The 22,106-nt window shown below is 40.8% G+C and overlaps 1 protein-coding gene across 2 annotated transcripts in view; it reads right to left on the bottom strand.

Moving 5' to 3' along the window:
- Galphao (G protein alpha o subunit) overlaps positions 1-22,106 on the bottom strand; it is a 1,276,387-nt gene that overhangs the window by 1,227,706 nt on the left and 26,575 nt on the right. The gene's annotated exons all lie outside the window — the stretch shown is intronic.

Below are 22,106 nucleotides of genomic sequence, written 5' to 3'. Positions count from 1 at the left end.
GTGGGAAAAGTGGTACGAAAAGAAGAGGAAGAAGACTTTATTCCAATCCCTTACTCCTCGTCCTATAAATGAATATTTTCTCCACTTTGTCCTCTTGAATTCCAACTTTATCTTCTCATTATGATCTTCCCTACTTTTAAAAGCTCCGCTCAAGCTTCCACGCCATCTCTCCACTAACAGCTCGAAACATACCACACAGTCGAGCATCTCGATATATATATATATTTAAGCAACGAGTACTGGATGGATTAGAACCACTGCAGTTTACACCCTATCACCCAACATTGTCCGACTCGTTGGCTGAACGGTCAGCGTACTAGCCTTCGGTTCAGAGGGTCCCGGGTTCGATTCCCGGCCGGGTCGGGGATTTTAACCTTAATTGGTTACTTCCAATGGCACGGGGGCTGGGTATATGTGTTGTCTTCATCATCATTTCATCCTCATCACGACGTGCAGGTCGCCTACGGGTGTCAAACAGAAAGACCTGCACCTGGCGAGCCGAACCCGTCCTGGGATATCCCGGCACTAAAAGCCATACGCCATTTCATTTCACCCAACATACACCGCCACTACCAACTGAACTACAACATCCTGCTGCAGGAACAGGCAAGGCCAACTATCTAGTGGAACAGGTCGCATGACCTCCACTTCACAATGGGGTAGAAATAATTTCCTGCGCTATTTATTGTTTAAGTGCCATGCGTCGAGCTAGAAATCGAATCTCAGTGATGTCTATGATATATATGTATGCTTCCATTTCATGCGTCAGTAATGTAGAGGTTTACCCTGACTGGCGGGTGCGGTGGATTCTTCGATTTTACCTAGGAGTAAAATTTTGTGTGGTTGAGTGCACATAATTATTTCTGACTACCTCCATGTTTGCTCCATACTACATAAATAATTTAATTTTTAATGGTTTGTTATGTTTACTACTTTTTAAAATAATTTGGTCAATTTACCGCCCAGGCTTTGTTTTTCCCCCGGACTCAGCGAGGGATCTCATCTCTACTACCTCAAGCGCAGTGTCCTGGAGCGTCAGACATTTGGTCGGGAATACAATTGGAGAAGAGGACTTTTCATCCCCTTTATCATTATCTGCTGTCCTCACAATATTGTCGTGTTTTTTTGTAGTCGCTCACAATCCTGTAACTTATTTACTACTCTGAAGAGTACAGCATCATCTGCAGAAAGCCTTATCTCTTATTCCAGTTTACTCATATCACTTATATGTAAGGAAACGTAAAGGTCCAATAACAGTGCCTTGCGGGACCCCACTTCTTAATCGTTGCAGGATCAGATAATGAATGCTTCACGTACTCTCATTCTTCGAGTTCTAGAAACTTACTCACCCATTCAATCACAACTTTGTCCAGTGGAACTAGGCAGGGAATTTGCACGTTCCGGGAAGGCTCTCGGAGATGCATTAACACTATCAAGCAAGAGCAGCGTTGGCAGCCGTACGGCTTGAACCGTACATTTACGGTTTTCAAACCTCTATGTACGGTGTACCTTTCGAATGTCAAACCGTACGCGTTATATACGGTTCTGCGAAATTTTTAAATGAATACTTTTTAATATTAGAAATATTCAGATTTTGTATCCAAATTATTTTTCCTCCTATCTGAACACACCTCACTTCGTAATAATAACTTCGTGTGGCTATTTCTAGCCGGGTGCAGCCCTTGTAAGGCTGACCCTCCGATGAGGGTGAGCGGCATCTGCCATGTGTAGGTAACTGGGTGTTATTGTGGTGGAGGATAGTGTTATGTGTTGTATGTGAGTTCCCGAGCCCAGGGAATTAACTATTTAAGGTTAAAATCTCCGACCCGGTCGGGAATCGAACTCGGTACCCCTGTGACCAAAGGCCAGCACACTTACCATTTAACCATGGAGCCGGAAACCTCATTTCCTGAACATGTATGATGTGGCTTCCATTTCTCAAGGGGACTCCCAAGCTTTGAATGTTGTGATTCACCTTTGAGCTGGTTTCAGACCAACTAATGAAGCGCCTGAATAGTCTGACACGTGGGATTTTTCTGTCTCAATCTGCGGCCGGGATTACCCTACAAACTGTGGATCTCGTAGTCGTATATTTGTTCACAGTCGCACTCCTGAATCAGCCCACACCGAACTCTGTCAATAGTTTCTTAACTAGTGTGAAGTGTGGTGTAACATCAAACATGTAACAGTGCAGCATCTAGTTGTGAATCTTATTTTCATCAGACTTATGAATAATATTGCGATATACTTACAAATTATTTTGCGTGACAGTGCAGTGCTTCAGTTTCTTGTTGGTTAGCTTACTATGTATTAATTCCTTTGGCGTTTATTTCGAATGTCGAATAAGTAAAAATGCGGTTAACTTCTGATTCAAAAAATAAAGCAGGTCCTTCGACACCCAATATATTAAAACTTCCTGTTAAAACACCCAGAATGAAACAACAGTAGAGGCAGTCGTGGGAGAGTATAGGCAGTACAGGAAGTGACTTAATAGTACTGCTACCGAGTTCGATAGCAGTAGTCGCTTAAGTGCGGCCAGTATCCAGTATTTGGGAGATAGTGGGTTCGAACCCCACTGTCGGCAGCCCTGAAGATGGTTTTCCGTGGTTTCCCATTTTCACACCAGGCAAATGCTGGGGATGTACCTTAATTATAAGACCACGGCCACTTCCTTCCCACTCCTAGCCCCTTCCTGTCCCATCGTCGCCATAAGACCTATCTGTGTCGGTGCGACGTAAAGCAAATTGTAAAAAAAAAGAGAGAGAGATATCATTGCTACTTGCTATTATTGCAAGCATTCTATTGAATTTTAGTGTATTTGGGTGAATATTAGTACTGTACGGTTTTACGATAAAGAATATGGCTTATTTTGAATTTCTGTACGGTTTTGCAATTTTTGGAGGTTGGCAACGCTGAGCAAGAGGATCTTCTCGGCATCTAAAAGGAGATCGCTGTACCATAGAAAGACATGAGGACTACGTAGCACTGTGTAGATCCAGACCTGCACTCAGCCCACCTTAGGCCTACCGTAAACACCCGTCAGCCGGTGACTTCGTCTGCGACGGTGAAGGAAGTAGCATAGAAAGCTTTCAATTGGGGACGGAACGAAGGTGTTAAATTATGAATCAAAGTTTTTTGTTGACACGTATAATAATAATAATAATAATAATAATAATAATAATAATAATAATAATAATAGTTTTACGACCCACTAAAAACGTAGCTCAAGCGGTAGAGCGCTGGCCTCGAGGTCCACTCAGCTTACGTGATTAGAATTGAGGAGCTATCTGACGGTGAGATAGCGGCCCCGGTCTAGAAAGCCAAGGATAACGGCCCAGAGGATTCGTCGTGCTGACCACACGACACCTCGTAATCTGCAGGCCTTTGGGCTGAGCAGCAGTCGCTTGGTAGGCCAAGGCCCTCCAAGGGCTGTAGTGCCATGGGGTTTGGTTTTTAGGAGTTCATTTACGTGTCGGTTAATCTAGTAAAATAAGGGTAGCGTAAATGAGCACCTTCAAATACCACCGGACTGAGCTAGGATCGAAACTGCCAAATTGGTCTCAGAAGACCAGAGCTTGGACCGTCTGAGCCACTCAGCAGTATCCGAGTTAAGAGGAATCTTGCGGAAGCGATTCTCGTGGATCGATTCACCATCAACACTAGCGTCAGGTTAAGAACGATCGTTTATGTTTCCTTATCCTACTTGTTTTGATCTGAGGAATACTGGCGGGGCGACATTCTGTAGTCATGATTGTCGTGTTCAAACACCGGTCGCAGCAACACCCAAGGAACTGACCGTGGCCTTTCTTAATGTACAGTCCGAGCATTTGCCTGGTGTGAAAATAGGAAACCATGGAATAAAAATGTATTAACATAATTATTAAAAGGGCGATTTGATAGAAACTGATGATGTTCTTTCAAGAAGGAAACCTGCCATTCTGATTTAGATGAAGTAAGCAATTTGCCATTTAGGGCTCAAGACCCTCTCTTACACTTAACCACAACATTTAAAAAATGATTAAAAAGAAATGTAACTTTTAAAAATACAGTACCGAGCTCGATAGCTGCAGTCGCTTAAATGCGGCCAGTATCCAGTATTCGGGAGATAGTAGGTTCGAATCCCACTGTCGGCAGCCCTGAAATGGTTTTCCGTGGTTTCCCATTTTCACACCAGGCAAATGCCGGGGCTGTACCTTAATTAAGGCCACGGCCGTTTCCTTCGCACTCCTAGCCCTTCCCTGTCCCATCGTCGCCTTAAGACCTATCTGTGTCGATGCGACGTAAAGCAACTACCAAAAAAAAAAAAAAAAAAAAATTAGAGTACAACAAATATTTTTTAAACTGTACAGTGAAAATGTAAACCTACAACCTGTTTTCCAGACAGTGACCGGGTCAGGGATGTAATGAATGAAGCTCCCATCTTGCGACGAGGATAGGAAGTGTGCCGGCTGCCGAAGCCTGTTGCACTCCTCTGGGGCAATGATTAATGACTGACAGATGAAATGATAGTGGAGTGTTGCTGGAATGAAGGATGACAGGGAAAACCGGAGTATCCGGAGGAAAACCTGTCCCGCCTCCTCTTTGTCCAGCACAAATCTCACATGGAGTGACCGGGATTTGAACCACGTAACCCAGCGGTGAGAGGCAGACGCGCTGCCGCCTGAGCCACGGACGCTTTTTTATAACTGTATAGTACTAACAGCAAATATGGAGAAAGTAATAATAAAAATAATTATAGAATGTACGATATTATGATATAAATAAAGATGATAGTAATTATAAATCTAACAATAGTAATAATAAAGAAGGAAATGCAGTAACAACCTGTAACTAGCAAATACATTTCTAATTTTTATGCAAATATGCTCACCCGCGCACTCATTCACACTTCACTCATCATACAAGTCAGCTAGAAATGGTTTCGGCAATCCATCTTAGATATCCTACGAGAACGCAAATCTCTAATGTTAGCAGGGAGGGTATTCCACAAGCTAGCGGCAGTGACTACAAAGGAGCCCGGAGTGACAGAGATATAGTTAAACAGGAGCCAGATCGTGTATCGTGGTTATGATAGGAGGAGAGGTAATTAAAGTTTGATGAAAGGTAATTCGGTACACCTGAGTTTAGAACTTCAAGCAGACGGGGGTAATATGTGGAGACTGTGACGATCGTACACACGAAGCCATAACAACTCCCTATAATAAGGTGAAATGTGAGAATCATATCGCAGCTTACATATAAATCTGATACAGGTGTTTAAATTTCGTTCGAGCATCTTATTACTGTCTTGAGATATGCCCGCAAGTACAGTGTCGCAGTAATCTAGAACAGGTAAGATAAGGGATTTTACCAGTTGTATTTTAAGATTTTTTGGAAATACTGTATAGTAGAGTAGCGTTTGAGAGGAAAAATGGATTTCTGAACTTTATAAAGAAAATGCTAAACAAAATCAGACCTACTTGGCTGTACGGGAGTGAAACCAGGGTGGATTCGGGATATATTACTCATAAGATGAAGTAACGAGATTGATTGCAGGTGGGAATAATGGAAGGCGGATACTCGAAATGAGATGAAGGCCAAGTTACGAATGATCTCAATGGATGAAGTTGTATACAGGCTACTGTTACGAATAAAACAATATCGGTTTTATCGGTCTAATTTAATTCTAGTATGACCCAATACGTATACACACATTCAACCGTGAATGAGCACACTCAACTAACTGCTGTCTGTGTCCTCCTCACAGCAGGCAGTCCGGCTCTCCGGTATTACCTGAAAGGCGGTAATCCCGACAGTCAACCCATCTTTCACTTTCGCTCCTGCACGCTCAGTCACTTCACACACAACAGCTGCTCGTAGACAGGCTCGAACACAGTGCTACTGCCCACCACAACACACACAGCAACTGTTCCTTGGCTCGACTCCAGATAAAATCTACCACTCACACATTACTGCGTACTCCAACACTCAACTCCGCTGAGTACACAACGATAGTCAAGAGTCAGGTGAGATAGTGACGGCAGCCAGCACTACTGTCGTCCAACTACTGAACATCAATACTGACTGTTGGCAGCTAACCTCATTTTTATATCCTGACTAGCAAGATACCCTGCTCCGCTACGGCTTTAAAATACAAGTTACTATTCAGAGTTTTACATTTTGGAAAGTCCACGGTCAGCTGAGCCTATAAAATACGTCCTCAGTTCGTACGTAAAACGGTTTTGGGGAATGATTATTTATTTTATAATCTACCACTAACTTGAACCCCGTGCGGAAGAATATGAATGTTTTAAACCTTATCTGATTTAACATCTAGGACGTAAAAGCGACCAACCTGTGAAATTTTGATTTTGTACGTGGAACAGTAATGGAGGAATGAGCACTTTTTAAGGGGTGAATGTTTTCAAATATTTATTAACATCTAGGATATAGAAGACAACCCTTCATTTAAAAAAAAAGTTATGAAAGTTATGTTCGTGCCTGAAACGGTTTCGCAAGAGTGGATATTGTGTTTGAGAGTCAACTACCATCTAAATCTCTTAGGGGAGAAATGTTTTGAAGTATACGGTATTTTACACGTAGGACATAAAAGAAGACCCTTCTCGTAAAATTACAACTTTGTACGCCAAACGGTTTTGGAGGGATGAATAATTTAGCTTACGGAGCTAACCTCATATGACACTTTAGCGGTGGAACGTTTAAAAATACTTCCTATTTCACACCTAGGATTTAAAATATATACCGCTATTTGGAATTGTGTCTTCGTACGTTAAACCGTTTAGGAGGAAGGAATTAATATATTTGTTTTCGAATCTTAACCCCCATTTAACACTCTGAGGGGTTAAATTTGTTTCAAACCTTATGTCCTTTAACACCTAGGATATCATTTGATATTTCAACTTCGTAATTCAAACGATTTCATACAAACGTATATTTTTGTCATCATTCCTCATCCCCCAGTCAAAGCCCCTTAGGTGTATTGTTTTAAGTCGACTTCTTATTTACATCCTCATAAAAAGTATTCAACTCTTTTACACCCCGTAAAGTTGATTCCCTCTTCTCCGCCCCCCCCCCCCAACAAAAATTTGTGTTTATTTTGAAAGGAGATTCCAAATACCAAATTTCACGTCCGTAACATCCTTCATTTTTGTGATATTAGTACCCTCATACAAAGAATTACATTCATTTTCTATTCATTTACCCACCCTTAATTGGATTTTCGAAGACAAAAGAATGCGTGTTTCTTTATTTTTAAGGAAAATTTCAAATATAAATTTTCATGACTAACATCTTCAGTTATTGAGATATAAGTATCCTCAAAAAGGTATTCAACCCATTTCTCACATTTTTCACTCCGTTAAGAGGATATTTCCGAAAACAAACAAATACACGTTTCCTTATTTTTAAAGGAGATTCCAAATACCAATTTTCACGTCTGTAACATCTTCAGTATTTGATGTATAAGTATCCCCATAAAAATAATTCAACTAAGTTCACTTCTCTTCACCCACCCCACCCATTTTAGTGCGTTTTCCGAAAACAAGAAAATACGTGTTTACTTTTAAAGGAGATTCCAAATACGAATCTTCATGTCTGTAACATCTTCAGTTTTTGATATATAAGTATCCACATGAATTGAACAAATGTTTCAGTCCGTTTTACACCCCCTTCCCACTGAAGTCTTTTTTAAAATAAACAAATTAATGTTACTTTTATTTTACGTTACGTTACGTTTATGAGATATACTCATTTTAAGAATAAACCCCTCTTTGTCACTCCTGTTAACCACCCCTTAAGTAGATTTTCCAAAAAACAAAAAATACGTGTTTATTTATTTATAAGGGAGATTCCAAATACCGATTTTCATTACCCCCTTTTCACATTTTTCACACCCTTAACAGGATATTTTGACCATCACTTCGACTTCTTTATCTTCTTGATGAATCAATAGACCAAAACAAAAAATACGTTTTTCTTTATTTTAAAATCAGATTCCAAATACCAATTTCCATGTCTTTAAACTGTTGAGTTTTCGAGATATACACTAATTTTAAAAATTCACCCCCCCCCCTTTCATCCCCTTAGCGACGGAATATCCGAAAATCCTATCTTAGTGAGCACCTACATTGTAATAAGAATGTATCCTCAAAATTTAATTTCTTTATGTCTTGTAGTTTTGGCTCGGCGGTGATGAATCAGTTAGTCAGGACAAGTTATTTCATATATAAACTGTATATATTATGGAGCACTGGAACTTCCACCGTGCGACTAGAGAGGGAAGTTTCCTGTTTCCGTTTCCAGAAGGCCCACTAGGAAACTCTACGAAAGCACAATACAATGAATGGCCGGCCATGCCCTCCAGGCCGCCTGGGATGTTTCCAGTCTGACTCACTAATCCCTTCCAGGAAGTACCGAAGGGAACTACGAAAGGGGCTGGCACGTAGCAGTATAAACTCCCCTAGGTAGTAGGGTCATGTGAGGCGAATGAAGGAGGATAAGTTACCTAGGAGAACAATGGACTAGGCCATGGAGTGTAAGAGGAGTAGAGGGAGTCCAAGGAAACGATGGTTAATTCGGTTTTTAATGATCTAATTGTAAGAGGTGTGGAACTCAAAGAGGCCACAGAGATAGTAGGAGACCTCTGTTAATTCGCATAGGCTTGCAGACTGAATGCTGAGGGGCATAACAATCTATAATGAAGATGTATGCATGTATGTATGTATGTATGTATGCATGCATGGATGGATGGATTGATTGGAGAAGTATTAAACACAAGGATATGACTCAAACATAGTAATAGGCTCGACTTAAAAAAATATAGCACAGAAAAAAATGTTTTCATGTACTTTAAAACAAAACAAAAAGCTAATTCGTTCTAAACTATTTTCATAAAAATGAAGTATTTTGATTCCTGTCCCAAAATGAAAATACTTTCTTATATCCTTTCCTTTAAATTAAAATATGAAAAATCCACAGCTTGTTTCCAGTCTTTCGACCACCGGGTCAGGGATGGAATGAATGAAGCCCTCATTTGGCGGCGAGGATAGGAACTGTGCCGGCTGCCGAAGCCTGTCGCACTCCTCGGGGCCAGTGATTAATGACTGACAGATGAAATGAAATGATATTGGAGAGTGTTGCTGGAATGAAATACGACAGGGAAAACCGGAGTATCCAGAGAAAAACCTGTCCCACCTCCGCTTTGTCCAGCACAAATCTCACACGGAGTGACCGGGATATGAACCACGGAACCCAGAGGTGAGGGGCCGACGCTGCCGCATGAGCCACGGAGGCTCTTTAAAATAAAATATATTTGCTTTAATTGTATCTTTTATAATGACCATCCTGATTCAGTGGTTGACTGCCTGACAGGAAGCCACTGGTATCACCTCATTCATTCCCCACTTCCCGTGCTGCATGTACGACACTTGAAGGACAGGCCCATGCAAACCAGTAACTCCAGTCTACACGACAGTTCGATAGCTGCTCTTCTACCTAAATTACTAACGAAACGAATGAACCTGATCCACCGAGCGGCGTGACTGCGCAAGCTACGTCTACGGAGCCAAGCTAGTGGGTTCGAGTTCCACCGTCGGCTGTCCTGAGAATGGTTTACTGTGGTTTCCCTTTTTCACTTCCAGGGAAATGCCAGGACAGTTCCTACTCACAGGCCACAGCAGATTCCTTCCCCCTCCTTACCGAATGTCATTCACCATCATTAATTTCATCTTCAGTAGCTACTAAACTGAGGTTGGCGACAGGAAGGGCACCCAGCCGTAAAAACATGCCATCTAATTGAATTGGTTCATAAAGAAAGAGCTTCAGTCCATTTTAGCTAACTGTTGGGAAATCAAGAAAAACTATCTGGACATTTTACTTACTATCATAATAGAAATGTTAAAGTTGTTACTATTAAATAATAAAGAATGCATGTTAGGATTCTTCTGAACATATTTCATGAATTTATCATCAGTAGTTGAATTACAAAGTGTAGAAAAGATTAAAACTCTAGTTATGACTAGAGGGGAGAAAGAAGGGAAAGGTCAGGTTAGACATGCAGACAAGCCCTTGGAAGTAATGGAAACGTTAAAAAACCTGGGGAGTGAATTAATGGAGAATGCTCGACTGGATGCTGAGATTAGTAAGATGATTCAAGCTGGAAGTTGTTTCTATCATAGTGTAAGAAACATGTTATGGGACAAAGATGTGCCAATGGAAGCAAAGGAAACCATGTTCAAGATGTATTCCGTACCCACAACAACTTAACGGAGCAAAAACTTGGATAATGACAAAGAAGGATGAGAGTCGAATACAGGCAGCCGAAATGAAGTTCTTGAGGAGTGTGATACAGAAGAGTAGAAGAGACGAAATAAGGAATGAGAAAATCCGGGAAGAAATTAGAGTGGAAATAATGAATGATAGAATAGAGAAGAGCCGACTAAGATGGTTTGGGCACATAAAGCGAATGAGTGACGAAAGAATGCCAAAAAAAGGTGATGGAAATGCAAATGCAAGGGAGGAGAGGCCATGGACGACCACGATTGAGATGGAAGGACACAATCCAACGCAGTATTAGAGAAAGAAACCTGGACTGGGACACAGTGTTGGAGGGGGAGTGGTGGAAGGACCGAAGAAAGTGGAGAGGAACCATACTTGCCCTACCCGGCTACAGCTGTATAAAGGGAAATGATGATAAGTTGAATTATGCAGACTTTTTAAATCTTGTGGACTGATGACCTTTCTTTATAAAAGAGATTTACAACTGAATAGCATAAAAGTAGGGCTTCAGTCCGGACCGATGCCCTTCCTTTACAAAACGCCAACTTTCCATTCACAATATCACAGTGAAGGAGAGGCTGGACTGATCTCTTTTCTTTATAAAACAATGGGATGACCATTCATGATGATAAATTTAATGTTAACTCAATTTCGAAAAAATGTGACTGATGCCCTTTCTTTATGAACCAATTCAATTACATCTCACCTCACCCCCGACTCTGTATCAGAAAACGGGATTAAGAGGTAGATGTACTTCTTTTGCTTTACATCGCACCGACACCGACAGGTCTTATGACGACTACGAAATAAGAAAGGGCTAGGAGAGGGAAGGAAGCGGCCGTGGCCTTGATTAAGGTACAGCCCCAGCATTTGCTGGGTGTGAAAATGGTAAACCACGCAAAAACATTTTCAGAGCTGCCAACAGTGGTGTTCAAACCCACTATCTTCCGAATGCAAGGTCGGAGCTACGCGACCCTAACCGCATGGCCAAATCGCTAGGCACATACAGTACATACATACATACATACATACATACATACATACATACATACATACATACATACATACATACATACATACATGAATCTGATCCATACCGGGCCTCAGTATTTCTCAGCAGTGTAGTTACGACATATTGGAAGTAAAACATATTTACTAGACCCAAAAGCCAGCTAGCACCTACGATACATTCCAAGGTTTGTGACCCTTGACCTGGCGAGGCGTGGGTCGCTTGCATGTCCCCTGCGTCGAATGACAATGAGGCAATAGACCCAGTTAGCGAATAGCACCTCATTTAGAACATCACGTCCCGTGGGCATTCTATTCACCACCACATGGAAGTGAAGGCGCCACATCGAATGCTATCAAATTATGAAGCACAGTTCATCTGAACAGCTCCATTAATCAGTTCACTAATTCGAGCCATAACAATTAACTCCAACGTACTGAATATTCCATTATATGGCTGGCAACTAGCTTCGTCCTCAGGGATGGTTACCTGGAGTAGTGGCATGTTGTGATATAGTGATAATTTTAATTACGTTGTAATATTATGATGCTAGTGGTTTAACGGCACACTAACTCATAGAAGGTTTTTCGGTGATGCAAGGATGGAAAGGTAGTGGCCGTGGCCTTAGTTAAGGTCTAGACCTGACATTTGCCTAGTGTGAAAATGGGGTAACCATTGCAAACCATCTTCAGAGATTACCAGATTCGAACCTGCCATCTCCCGAATAGAAGCTCACGGCTATGTGGCCCGAGACGCTGCTCTTCTTCTTCTTCTTCTTCTTCTTCTTCTTCTTCTTATTATTATTATTATTATTATTATTATTATTATTATTATTATTATTATTATTATTATTATTATAAGTAATATGATTGGCTTTACTATTCAGTAACTACTTTTTTACAGTTTTAGGAGATGCCGAGGTTCCGGAATATTGTCCCGCAGGAGTTCTTTTACGTGCCAGTAAATCTACCGACACGACGCTGACGTATGTGAGTTAGCCAGCCCGGCATTATTATTATTATTATTATTATTATTATTATTATTATTATTATTATACAATGAAATCATCGAAGAGAAGGGACTTGTCACTCTACTTCTAAACTGCGAGGCACAGATTCGAATCCTGGGGTGTGGAATTTTCAGTTTAACAAGCACGTGGTAGCAGAAAGACAATCCAGTCTTAAACCTCCAGACAGGATCCAGACTAACCTTAACTGTTCGGAAGGTGACACAGGAAATAATTCTCATTGATTGATACAGTAAAACCATCTCTGGACAGGCCACGAAGGCCTCAGGATGCAAGGCGAAGGTTTCGTAGTCCCCAAGAGCTACCTTTATCCGCATTCTCGCCGACTTCAATATTTCTACTGCGACTCTCAGGACATTTACTGGGTTTCTCAGTCGTTACTTACGATTCAGGAACTACGAAGAAACCACAGAAACCCACACCATGAGCCATTTCCTCTTCAGCTATGAAATGGCAAACATTCACGTAACCTGATTAAGCAACTGTACAAATTAAATCCCTTAGGTTTCTAGAAACGTACGTTGAACTGCACTGACAAGAATATACGCTGCACCCACAAATTTAAAATTACCTCCAGAAACGTCATCGTATGCATGTGTACGTGCAACATAACAGTTTTCATGATTACTGTTACCGATGTTGGTGTTCAATCCGCCGATTTCAGTGGCGTAGTCGGCTAGTCATTTGTCTTTCTGTTCATAAATAATCATATGCTATATATTTATAAGCTTACCGGCCCCGCGGTTTAGGGGTAGCGTGCCTGCCTCTTACCCGGAGACCCCAGGTTCGATTCCCGGCCAGGTCAGGGATTTTTACTTGTATCTGAGAGCTGGTTCGAGGTCCACTCAGCCTATGTGATTACAATTGAGGAGTTATCTAGCAATGTGATGGTGGCCCCGGTCAAGGAAGCCAAAAATAAGGCCGAGAGAATTCGTCGTGCTGACCACACGACACCTCGTAATCTGCAGGTCTTTGCGCTGAGCAGCGGTCGCTTGGTAGGCTGTTCCGCCATGGGGCTTGGTTTTATATAATTATAAGCAACGGAGTAGGAAGATCTGAAACAATTACGGGGGCATCTGATTAATTGGTATACTAGGCAGTGTGTTCACAACCATTTAGAAAAGAGTGTACGATCAATGGTGTAGAGTAGTGTAGATGTAAACCTCTGCAGTTTCAGATCTCAAATTGACTGTCACAATCAGAGTTTCTATAAGTGTCAAGTAATTACAAAATGTTTATGTTTCGTAAATTTAGAGGAAGCATATGACACAGTGGGAAGGGAAAAGATGTTGGCCATTCCGAAGGATTATGGAATGAGAAGTGGATTACTAAAGGCATTTATATTGACAATCAGATCGCAGTGAGAATGCATGGTGGAACGCGTTCTTGGTACAATATAGTTACCGAGGTTAGACAAGACTGAAATCTTTCACCCTTACTAATCATAATTGTCGTGCATCATTTACTACCAGGTATACAATGGCAGAGAGGGAATCAATTGAGTAGAAACGCAGTAAGCCGTTTGACTAAAAATTGAAGAATAGAATTTTACAAAAAGGCAACGGGGTAAACAATACGCTGCAGTACAACCATACCCTTCTTACTCACCACGGTTCTCCAAATGGAATACTTGTAGCCAAGGCTCTAAGAAAATAATAAACCGATTTGTTAGTAAGCTATTTTTTTTAAATATTTCTCCAGTGCGAATACATGCCTGGTTGGTTTGTTCTTGTCAAAAGGCAAATTATCAACGACCGTGCTTTTACAATCACCGTCTCGAGTACAAATTACACAATAATATACGAAATATACTAACATTTATGTCCGACTCGTTGGCTGAATGTTCAGCTTACTGGCCTTCGGTTCAGAGAGTCCCGGGTTCGATTGCCGGCTGGGCTGGGGATTTTAACCTTAACTGGTTAATTCCAATGGCTCGGGGGCTGGGTGTGTGTGGCGTATTCAGCATTGGAAATCATCCTAGGTAGGGCCCTCATCTTCACAGACATGCAGGTCACCTAATAAGCCTTCTACGAGAAAAAGACCCGCACCAGGCCTCTCCGGAGGACATACGCCATTATTATTATTACTAACATTTATGTTGAGTAACCGTGTGAGTAATACTGAGAATGAGTACTTTTACATTACGTTAGTTTAGCATTATTTTCTAGCTTGGAGAACAGTAAAAAGAAAAAAAAAAGGATATACGAGGCTCGGGCGGTCAACTGCCTTACCAACGTAGTGCAGGAATGAACCATAATGGCGGGCGAGCATACCTATTCTTTAGAGAGCCATACTTCTCGCCGACTACGTCACTTCTCTTATTCGCATGAGGTTCAATCACGGCATTTTGCAAATTATCGCTACCGGATAGGAGTCCTAAATTCGCCTTACTACTCCTGTGACCGCCAAACAGTCGCTGACCTCAAACGCATCTTCTCATGCCATCTTTATAATGTGCAGTGGAAAAAAAGATAACAGGTTTCCTTTCAATCAATTTCCAATTACCACTCAACATACAGTGCATTTTATCATCCCAGCAACCAGAGTTGTATAATGCAATCGCCATATTCTTAAAAGACACCGATTTAAGACTGCGAAGTTTGACATGCTACAACGTCGGAAAAAATATCCAAACATACTGCAGTTCCAGTGTTTAAATTTCTTCTCTCTCTCTCTCTCTCTCTTTCTCTCTCTCTCTCTCTCTATATATATATGTGTGTGTGTGTGTGTGTGAGAGAGAGAGAGAGAGGGAGGGAGGGAACATTCTATAGGGACTCAAAACTATTACAACTACGAAAACCAAGTACATACAATATTACGGAAAATTCGTACGTGTAGGGTATATGTATTCTAAGTGCATATTTACTGTTTATATTTTGCATTCCAATGTATTTGTAGCTAGCTGTTTGGTCTGGTATCTAAAGCCAATAAGGGAGGGAGGGGGGGGGGGGGAGGTTGTATGCTCCCAGGATGGCAGTACATAAGGGAAACAGAATCAAGGTGTAGCAAGGCTAATGCAGTGAGGTCGCAACTGCGATCAACTGTATTCTATAAAAAGGGAGTAAGCCCTCAGATGAAATTATCCTTACAGTGCTTCGTTTAAGACCGACTTTACTGCGTGGGAGAGAAAACCAAGTGAACAGACATTTCCAGCTATTAGGCTGAATGATCAGCCTTTACGAGGTCCCAACTTCGATTCCAGATCGGGTCGGGGATTTTAACTTCGACTGGCTAATTTCTCTAACTCGGGGACGGGGTGTTTCTGTTTGTCTCAATGTACTCCTCTTCATATACACACCACAAGAGAAACACGATGTAGTGAACACGTTCGTCCACATACAGTTGCATCAGGAAGGGCATCCCGCACCAAACAGGTTAGCCGTATGTCCGGCCGCCTTTGCTCCCATGGATTTACCTGGTACTCATTTCTGGTGTAGGCTGAGTGAACCTCAGGCCCATCGCCACTCCAGAAGTTGAAATCTCGTTTCTTAACCCTCAGCTACTGACGTGGAGTCTCGCAGACTCCTGTAGATGAGTCATTCGCTTCCGTTCAGATCTTTCACTTTACTATAATTTGTATCTTTTTGACCGCTCTTATTTTACCAGACATTTATATTGATTTTAGTCAGTAAAAAAAAAAAAAGTAAATTTCAGAACATCCAGGAGTTTGTGAAGTGAAAGAGACTTTCAGGGGATTTTTCTGTCTGCCATTTATGTCATTTCATTCCTGTGTCTGTCATATGTATATATATTACTGTGTGACTTGTGAATTTGTAATGTTTTTTGCTGGCTGTATGGTCGATGGACCAAAAGCCAAATAAATTTTTAAAAAAATCCCTGTTCTTCCTACTACCTTCCTCTTTCATAGTCTTAAGCAATCACGCCGCTGGTTGTTTTTGAGTGTCCGAAGCAGTGTAGGAAACTCAGAGATTCCACGTCAGTACGTGTCAGTTTTTCGATCAGTTATGATAAATATATTCAGTAAATTTTTATTTTATCATACCTTATGATGCAATAATCTGGTATTTATTAATTTATGTACGGTTTAGTTTTTACCTGATGAGAACAAATGTGAAATGTTAACGACTTTTTGGTCATTAAAAATATATTGTTTATTACAAATTAGAAAGCATGTCATGTCGAATCTTAAACTAAACCATTTCCTACTAATCATGTTAAACCCACTGATAATTTGATAATATTTTGCTCATGAAAGCTTATACCGACAGTCCATAATTTGAAATTAATTTTAGGGAGTCTCTCAGACTCAACGTCAATAACGATGTTCTTACCTTAGCAGCTGAGGGTTAAATATTTCGATTTTCTGGCGGGAAATAGAACCCATACCCTTTCAGGTGAACCGAGCACGTCTTTACTACCTCGATTATGTAGGCCCTAAAACGAATACGGAATTAAACCCGTGGTCTATACAGCCTTGATATGAGCTCTTGGCCTGCTAAGATGACTTCTTTACCCATATTATTTGACTTTCCTGACGATGTACTTTACTATATATTTCACGCAGCTAATTAGCAGGGTTCGGATCTTCATGACCTAAGGAAGCACAAAATATTCAAGCAAATATGCCCTAAGAACTAGAAAAATATGACAACATATACAAAAATAAATGGTAAAATATGATATAGAATTTAGTGATACGTAGCAAATATTAGAGTATCACTAACATCAGAAGTCTTACGTACCAGTGATAATACAGCAGACAGATTAAATCATGCAAACGGACAGAGCTACAGTACGTTAATAATGTTATTTACTTTACGTCCCACTAACTACCTTTTCGGTTTCCGGAGACGCCGAGATGCCGGAATTTAGTCCCGCAGGAGTTCTTTTACGTTCCCGTAAATCTACCGACACGAGGCCAACGTATCTGAGCACCTTAAAATACCACCGGACTGAGCCAGGATCGAACCTGCCAAGTTGGGGCCAGAAGGCCACCGCCTTAACCGTCTGAGCCACTCAGCGCGGCATTCACATTGAATATATCTACCGTAACCTCAGACGCTTTACCAAACATAATTGTAGACCTAACATTTTAAAGGACCTAAGCAACATTTTTTCAGATTTCATCTTATTGGACCTATTGCTAGTACATCCTGATGTATTCACAAAGACGCATACAAAATACTGCCAGTTGTGTACCCTAATTTATTCACAAATTATATTTACATCTTCTACATGCACGCACTAATAAGCTGCCATCATAACAAAACACTACACGAAGAATCAGAAGAAGACTGCAACAGATGCATGTCAACTACCAACCCAACAAAACCAATTCACATACTTGATTTCAAACACTCGGTTAACAAGACTTCCACACAAGTCTCATTAAAACAACTTCACTTTATCCTCAAGACTGCCTCTTTATATACGTTGCCTGGCCAGGCTTCTAGAAGAATATGACATAACATGTTTTCTCGTAAATTTGAGTCTCCAATAGCCTATCAGTCCGGTGGTATTTGAAGGTGCTCAAATACGCCAGCCTCATGTAAATAGATTTACTGGCACATGAAAGAACTCCTGCGGGACAAATTTTCGGCACCTCGGCTTCCCCTAAATCCATAAAAATGTAGTTACTTAGGAGTAAAATTAATAACAATAATTACTTAAGTATTACGGGTGTCGTTAATAATTTTAATAATAGTAGTTATAATAATAATCTTTCTTTCTTTCGTAATATATTTACCCTCCAGGGTTGGTTTTCCCCCTCAGACTCAGCGATGGATCCCACCTCTACCGCCTCAAGGGCAGTGTCCTGGAACGTGAGACACTGTGTAGGGGATACTACTGGGAAGGAGGACCGGTACCTCGCCCAGGCGGCCTCACCTGCTATGCTGTACAGGGGCCTTGTAGAGTGATGGGAAGATTGGTAGGGATAGACAAGGAAGAGGGAAAGAAGCGGCCGTGGCCTTAAGTTTGGTACCATCGCGACATTTGCCTGAAGGAGAAGCGGGAAACCTCGGAAAAACACTTCGAGAGGATGGCTGAGGTGGTAATCGAACGCCCCTCTATTCAGTTGACCTCCCGAGGCTGAGTGGACCCGGTTCCAGCCCTCGTACCACAATTCAAATTTTGTGGCATAGCCGTGAATTGAACCCGGGCCTCCGGAGGTGGCAGCTAATCAAGCTAACCACTACACCACAGAGGCGGATAATAATAATAATAATAATAATAATAATAATAATAATAATAATAATAATAATAATAATAATAATAATAATAATGGAGAGGGGAAGAGGAGAACCAAGGTATTACATTTGATAACTTCGATCGTAGATGTTAAGGTATGGCAACAGATGTCGGTTGGAGAATGGTGAGGGCTAGTAATATAAACGCCCTTAGGAAGAGCACTGTAGTGCACTTATCGCAACGTATCAGTGGTAAATGTTGGCTAAAGAATGGGCAAAAAATAGCCTTTGACCATCTGCTCCTAAGAAGCTGAGATTCATTGGTCTCGTCTATCATCCTTAATTGTTTTCAATACATGTGTATCACAAAGGAAAATGTAATGATAAACTAAGGACTGCTTCAGACCCATTGAGGTCACCACTTACTCAATTATCGCCAAATTCCACTCCAGAAGTTGTTCAACACGCTCCAGCTGGTACTTCAAACTTCAATAATTATAACTCGTCTCACGAACGTCAAGCACATGAGTATTTAATGGCTCTCCACTTTCCAAAGCAGCAGGATAATGATGAGCGAGATGATACCTAAACCTAGATCGCCTTTTTTAGGGTTTCAATGACGAGAAATGAGATAACATGATCATAATTTCCTGAAATATAACACATTGACTAATCCATATTATTAGTTTATCGTTATATCAAGTTAAGGTTTACTCATTTTAGAGAAAGTTGTCATAATTAATTCCATATAAAGTGGCTAGGAGTAGTACAAGAACGGACAGGTCCTCGGGTTGTATACAATAGTATCTAGGAAGTCACGCATCTGTACTGGCTGGAGGGAGTTATTTCTAGTCTTCGTCCGAAGGTGAGTGCAGCCCGCCTTGGGCGAAGGTCACGCCAGTCCTCGTCATAACAAGACAGTTCCCAAAGAATAGGTTCGGTCCACAGTTTGCAGATACGTGATCAGTATCAGTATAGCTCAAGTCTTTGTGCTATTGCATGTTAGTGTTATTACCTACTACTACTACTACTACTACTACTACTACTACTACTACTGATGAGCCAGTTTATTTATTTAACGTATGACTTTTTAGTGCCGGGAGTGTCCGAGGACATGTTCGGCTCGCCTGGTGCAGCCCTTGCAAGGCAAACCCTCCAAGGAGGGTGGGCGGCATCTGCGTGTTTTTAGTGGAGGATAGTGTGTGTGGTGTGTGAGTTGCAGAAATGTTGGGGACAGTACCAACACCCAGTCCCCGAGCCAGAGGAAATAATTATTTAAGGTTAAAATCTCCGACACTGCCTTGAATCGAACCCGGGGCCCTCTGAACCGAAGGCGACTATGCTCACTATCCAGCCAAGAAGCAGGACATTAATTGCAATGTCTTAAAGAAATACATTTTCCTGAAGAATTCTGAAAATGTCAAAAATACAGAGATTTTTACATAATTATGACACTTATGTAAAAATAACCTTATGTAGGAAGACACGTAGGTGATCTGGCGAGCTAGTTCCACATATCACTCATGGGCTGCAATAGTGGTACAACTCAAAAATATACGAATTTGGAGTTAATGCACTATCACAGAATTGCAGATTAGTCTTCCTTCCAACAGCAACAGGATATATCTTGTAAATCAATATTCTAATGGCAGAATTGCCGCTGTTGCATTTTCTGCCTTGCTGTTTACATTGACTACAATACTGGTGCTTCTCAGTTTGCACCTGGAACTCGGCAGTCGCGTAGCACATTCTGTTCGTCAATAATGACAATGTAAGGTGTGCCAGTGTTGCAGAAGAATTTAATTATTTTCTGCGGTCCGTCAGAGACTGTAAACTCATTTATTTCAGCACTTGATTTTTCGAGCCGTGCCACTATTGTAGCCAAAGACTTATTCGTAGCTGTAAGAAAACAAGAAATCTGAAGGATGGAGGAAGTTTTTCAAAGAAACTACCGTGTTCTAAGAGGAGACAAACTCCATTAATTTAGTGGAATATGCAACATCTTGCACTAGAAATAGACGTTTCAAATTACTCAGTCTAAAAAGCAAATATTTTTAAAACTAAAACCTTAACAACTACCTTTAGTCTATTAATTAAAATTACCTTTAAAGGTGTTAAGGAATGGTAAAGACCCACTATATTATAACAGGGAAGTAAAGAGACTAAGAAGGAGGTGCAGGTTGGAAAGAAATAGAGTTAGAAATGGCTGTGGAAGTAAGGAGAAATTGAAGGAACTTTCTAGGAAATTGAATCTAGCAAAGAAGTCAGCTAAGGATAAAATGATGGCAAGCATAATTGGTGGTCATACTAATTTTAGTGAAAAATGGAAGAGTATATATAGGTACATTAAGGCAGAAACAGGTTCCAAGAAGGACATTCCAGGAATCATTAATGAACAAGGGGAGTGTGCATGAGAGGATCATCAAAAGGCAGAAGTATTCAGTCAGCAGTATGTAAAGATTGTTGGTTACAAGGATAATGTCCAGATAGAGGAGGTGACTAATACTAAAGAAGTATTAAAATTTACCTATGACAGCAATGACATTTACAGTACGATACAAAATCTGAAAACTAGAAAAGCAGCTGGAATTGATAAGGTTTCGGGGGATATACTAAAGACAATGGGTTGGGATATAGTACCATATCTGAAGTACTTGTTTGATTATTGTTTGCATGAAGGAACTTTACCAAATGAATGGAGAGTTGCTATAGTAGACCCTGCATATAAAGGAAAGGGTGACAGACATAAAGCTGAAAATTACAGGCCAGTCAGTTTGACATGCATTGTATGTAAGCTTTGGGAAAGCATTCGTTCTGATTATATAAGGCATGTCTGCGAAATTAATAACTGGTTTGATAGAACTTGTAGGATTCCAGCAAGTTATAGCAGATATCCTGGATTCAGGAGGTCAATTGGACTGTATCGCGATTGACCTGTCTAAGGCATTTGATACGGTAGATCATGGGAGACTACTGAAAAAATTAGTGCAATTGGACTTGACAAAAGAGTGACTGAATGGGTGGCTCTGTTTTTAGAAAATAGAACTCAGAGAATTAAAGTAGGTGAAGCTTTATCTGTCCCTGTAAAAATTAAGAGGGGAATTCCTCAAGGCAGTATTATTGGACCTTTATGTTTTCTTACATATATCAATGATATGTGTAAAGAAGTGGAATCAGAGATAAGGCTTTTCGCAGATGATGTTATTCTGTACAGAGTAATAAATAAGTTACAAGATTGTGAGCAACTGCAAAATGACCTCGATAATGTTGTGAGATGGACAGTAGGCAATGGTATGATGATAAACGGGGATAAAAGTCAGGTTTTGAGTTTCACAAATAGGAATAGTCCTCTCAGTTTTAATTACTGCGTTGATGGGGTGAAAGTTCGCTTTGGGGATCATTGTAAATACCTAGGTATTAATATAAGGAAAGATCTTCGTTGGGGAAATCACCTAAATGGAATTGTAAATAAGGGTACAGATCTCTGCACATGGTTATGAGAGTATTTAGGGGTTGTAGTAAGAATGTAAAGGAGAGAGCTTATTTGTCTCTGGTGAGACCCCGACTAGAGTATGGGTCCAGTGTATGGGACGCTTACAAGGATTACTTGATTCAGGAACTGGAAAAAAATCCAAAGAATAGCAGC

This window comes from Anabrus simplex, chromosome 2, assembly GCF_040414725.1.
Source record: "Anabrus simplex isolate iqAnaSimp1 chromosome 2, ASM4041472v1, whole genome shotgun sequence".
NCBI lineage: Eukaryota > Metazoa > Arthropoda > Insecta > Orthoptera > Tettigoniidae > Anabrus > Anabrus simplex.
This window is presented reverse-complemented; position numbering and strand designations above follow the sequence as displayed.